We start from the raw sequence: 4,979 nt of genomic DNA on the forward strand, positions 1-4,979 counted from the left end.
ACAGTTTAACTATTTTGGATTCTGAAAATATGTTGAATATGTTGATGCAGCTGACTAAACGTTTTAGGATTTAGTAGTCTTGCTTCCTGTTTTGGTATACAGTTTAACTATTTTGGATTCTAAAAAATATAATAGCTTTGGATTTGGTGCAGCTGTTTTGTACGAGTTTGTCTGGGCAACCCTATACTAAATAACCTCGGTAAAGTCTTAGTCGTCCAAAGGGCATATACATAAATTATTTGTAGGTCAATTGAACTTTTCACATTACACATACATAAAGTTTAATAAAAACAAACATACTGTAATTATAAAGCATGCAGCTCAATCTCCAACCCTTAATAACTAAAATGAACAATGAATATATAAAGTGATTTGGAATTGTTATCATTACTGTTTTGGTATATCAATAAATAGTTTGGAATCAATCTATTAGTACTATTTAACTTTGAATTCCATATACAATAATTGGTATATGATTACTATTTTTGTATATAATTTGAATATTTTGAAATGATTTCACAAACACATTGAAATTCTAAAACGTTTAGCTCAATTTGACATTATGAATAATACAAAGGACTAAAGAGCGAATATAAATTAGTAATATTTAACTTTCAATTCTATATACAATATTGGTATATCATTACTATTTTGTATATAATCTGAATATTTTGAATTGATTTTACAAACACTGGGTAGGCGATTGTATAACATTTTTCGGATATTTGATAGGCCTCCAATTTAGTAGGTGAATCATATAGCATTTGGTAGTTTCGGGTAAGCGATCGCGGGGTCTTCGTGGGCGATCATCTAGTGTTACTCAACGATCGTGTAGTCGAGCTCAGCAATCGTATAGCATTTGGTATGCGATCGTATAACACTGGGTAGGTGATCGTATAGCATTTTGTTACTCAGCGATCGTGTAGCAGAGTTAAGCGATCGTGTAGTCCAGCTCAGCGATCGTGTAGCATTTGGTTGGCAATCGTATAGTATTGGGTTTACCCAATAAACAATAAACAATACAATTTTGTTACTCAAGAATTGTATAGCAAAGCTAAGCGATTGTGTAGCCGAGATCAGCGATCGTGTAACATTTGGTAGACGATCGTATAGCATTGGGTAGGCGATCGTATAGCATTAGGTAGGCGATCATATATCATTTTTTTACTCAGCATTCGCATAGCAGAGCTAAGCGATCGTTTAGCCGAGCACAATGATCATGTAGCTGAGCTTAGTGATCGTATAACATTTAGTAGGCGATCGTCTAGCATTAGGTAGGCGATCGTATAGAATTTTGTTACTCAGCGATTGTGCAGCGGAGCTCAGCGATCGTATAGTATTTTGTAAATGATCGTTTAGACTTGTTAAGCAACCCAACCAACATAAACGATATAACAGTTCCATGTACAATCATTAATACAAATAACAATTCCTTCCATAAACAACATTAAGTTTGAACATCAAAGAACCATTTGAAGAGGGAAAGTAAAGTAGAACAATACTAAACGATATAACACTGTAGGTGTATTCAATGTCGTATGGGATCCTTGCAAAACCTACAATTATGACCCCTATTACCGCACCGACTACAGCGGGCTGTAGTTTTGTTTTCTAAACAAGACGTGAACCTTTTTTTCTTAGGCCTCCCAGCCGGACGTTTGACATTAGGAAGAAGAACTGAAACATTACCAATTGCATGACTTGTAGTGAATTGTTGAACATTGCCAATAGGTCACGTTTCCTTTCTGTATAACAAACATAGATTGGAAACACGATAGAAATCATGTGTATATGACTGTAGTTGAAGGTTCCTACGAGACAATGCAATGCATGCATCAGAGCACGGAATCATGTCTAGGTTCCACCGCCGACATGAGCAAGTACGATTCAGAATGTTAACAAAAAATTGGTTAGAGCGATCATGCACTTCAAATTCATACTGGTTAATGGGGTACAACTAAAAAAAAAAAAAAAAAACAGAAACGATAAACTTATAATTTTATTATTAATAATAGGGTCAATCGAATACAAATACTGTGTAACTAAAAGAACACTTACATCCATTTGCCTACTATCTCTTAAGGACAATTCAGAATGCTGGAAACTCCAATGACTACAACATTTGTAAAACCATTTTTGAACCAAACTACGGATAGATTCAAATAGACCAATAATGGGTAATTCGCGTGCTTCCTTTAAAGCTAAATTCATGCATTTAGATATATTGGTTGTCATTAAGGAATATCTTTTCCTTCGACAACATGCCCTAGCCCACTTGGATTTTCCAACATCCTCTAATTCAATCCTAATGGACGAAGCAATCTCATCCATTGCCTCATGTAATACTCAAATTCACCAATTGTATATGCTCTTGCACACATATGGAAAGTGTCTTCAATTGGACATGACTTATGATTCTTAACAAGGTTTTTATACACATGAAATACACACAACCCGTGTTTAGCAAAATCATAGATAGAATTATCACTCTTGGCTATACTTTTATGACCATCAGACACAATAACATGGTTGTTAGAATCCCCAAAAACAGCTTTAAGATTACGAAAAAACCAAGACCATGATGCATCATTCAAATAATCGACAAGACAAATGCAAGAGGTACAATCTGCGAATTGCCATCAAGTGTACAAGCAGACAATAATGTCCCCATAAATTTGTTCTTTAGACATGCACCATCGACTAACATAATAGGAAAACAAAATATCCATGCATCTATAGAAGCAGCAAGCGCCACAAAGTAATACTTAAACCTACCTTCATCATCAGATTCTTGTGCTGTATATGTTCCTGTAAGTAATAAACATTTAGATTTTTGTGCTGTATATGTTCCTGTCGAGTGTATATAATTGCTTAAACTAAATATAGACGAGAAACATACCAGGATTTTTTTCAATCAACGCAGCTGAAAATGGTGAAAACTAGCGTATGATGACTCAAGAGTCCCCCTGAGGGAATTGAGGGCAATCTCACGACCTCTCCAAGCTTTATCATAACTTATCTTTACACCATGTTGTCTTCTCATATAGCTTACAACATCACACGGTCGACATGAGACTTTGTCATTCATTTTAAAAAATGACTTTGTACATTCAGCAACAATCCAAGATGTTGCTTGTCGATGACCATCTTTAACAATGTCAATAGAACATTTATGGATATCGATGAATTTACAAACAATCCACACATCACCCCCTCTATATTCAAATGCACATAGATACCACCCACAAGACATATCCTTGCAACGAATTTCAAACGAAGTTTTGTTTGACCTAGTAGTAGTAAGTTCGAAACTGTTTTTAAGAGCAAGAAAATAAATTGCTTTCTTCAATACAGACTTGCTACTAAAAAGTAAACCTACTCTAATAGGAATATCAGATTAAAAGACATCGAAATCTTGAGAATCAATGATTTCAGTGTTGCCCACGAGATGTTTGAAAGATTGATCAATGTTGCCGATTCATTATTCAAATACAGTGTATTTCGAGAGTCTGGGGCAACAGATGAGACATGGTCAACAACTACACATAAATCAATTTCGGGGGAATTCTGATAACATTGACATCAACCACAAAATATCTTTATCTTCAACAATGCTAATAAGATTCGAATTGGAAGAACCAATCTGGTACATTGTCAAACGAGATATAGTTAACTGACCGAAGGGAAAAAGTTTACCTTGGATATATTCCACAAATTGTTGGAAATATGAATTTGATGGAATATACACATCACAATCTCGGAAATCATGGTATTGAGAATTCTCATCCCATCGATCATCAAATAGGAGTTTAACCCGTTGTAAAGTCATAGCAAAAACAGTAGCAAAAGTTAATGAATTAACAAGGAAACCTAAATTGGTGAAACCTTTTGTGTACGTAACAAAACTTATGGCAAAGTTCAAGCAAACAATCGAGTTGATTCTTGTGCAATCAATACATGATCATTTTTTTAGGAACCGATATTTTTCTAGGAACGTTAAAATAATATCAACTTTGGCATATACACCTAATTTATTACGAATATGAGAAAAATAATATAGAAATTTGAAAAAAAATATATAGATAAAAGAAGTTTTAATAATATATGGGTATTTCAAATATAGATTTGGTTTCAAAATATCTATATTTTATTAAGATGAGATAAATTCGAAAAGTTGTTAAACATAATCTGATTTATAATAAAATATAGAGATTGTGTTATCTAAAAATTAAGAAAGAAGTTTTAATATTATATGGATATTTCAAATATAAATTTGGTTTTAAAATGTGGATATTTTATTAAGGTGAGATAAATTCGAAAAGTGATTAAATAGAATCTAAAATAATAATAAATTATAGAGACTATATTAACTATATGAGCAAAATTAGGAAGACAGTTGTCCTTGGCGAATATCAACAATTATCCTGTACATAAATCTCGACTCTGCTTTCTCTTTTGGAATTACCCTGTATTTGTGGTTATGACAACAACATCCCCAAACAAGTCAAGGGCAAATAAGAAATTTCAAAATTTTCAGTCATGTGCATGTCACATGAGTTGCCGTAATTCTTATTCCTGCGTGGTTTTGCTATTTTTCTGAATGAAACCTCAAAAACTGCCATCCACTCCAATTCCCCAAATTTTAATCATGGGAGCTTGAATTGGGTTGGACTTTGGACCCAAGCAACTTTAATTACACGACCCGATCTAATTTATAATTTCAAGTCCCATTGGACCACAAACCATTTTCATCAATTGTGGTCTAGCTTAATCACCATTGAATTTGATAAACTTATTGTTGTTATGAAATGGTCAGAAAAGATATGTGTGACATTTTTTAGTCTACGATTATTTGTCTCCAAAATTTAATTTAAGGAGAATAATTCTTAATGGCCCTAAATTCAATCAAATGGACTTTTCGTTGTGATGATGCAATAACTTGTGATTAGCTAAAATTTTTCAAAAAAAAAAAATAACCT

At 33.3% G+C, this 4,979-nt stretch overlaps 1 pseudogene; it reads right to left on the reverse strand.

Annotated features, from left to right (window-relative positions):
- Positions 1 to 1,528: 1,528 nt before the first annotated feature.
- On the reverse strand, positions 1,529 to 3,829 carry LOC150036175 (uncharacterized; annotated as a pseudogene).
- Positions 3,830 to 4,979: the final 1,150 nt, after the last annotated feature.

The sequence above is a fragment of the Benincasa hispida genome, chromosome 5 (assembly GCF_027475165.1).
Source record: "Benincasa hispida cultivar pf3 chromosome 5, pf3_genome.v1.1, whole genome shotgun sequence".
NCBI lineage: Eukaryota > Viridiplantae > Streptophyta > Magnoliopsida > Cucurbitales > Cucurbitaceae > Benincasa > Benincasa hispida.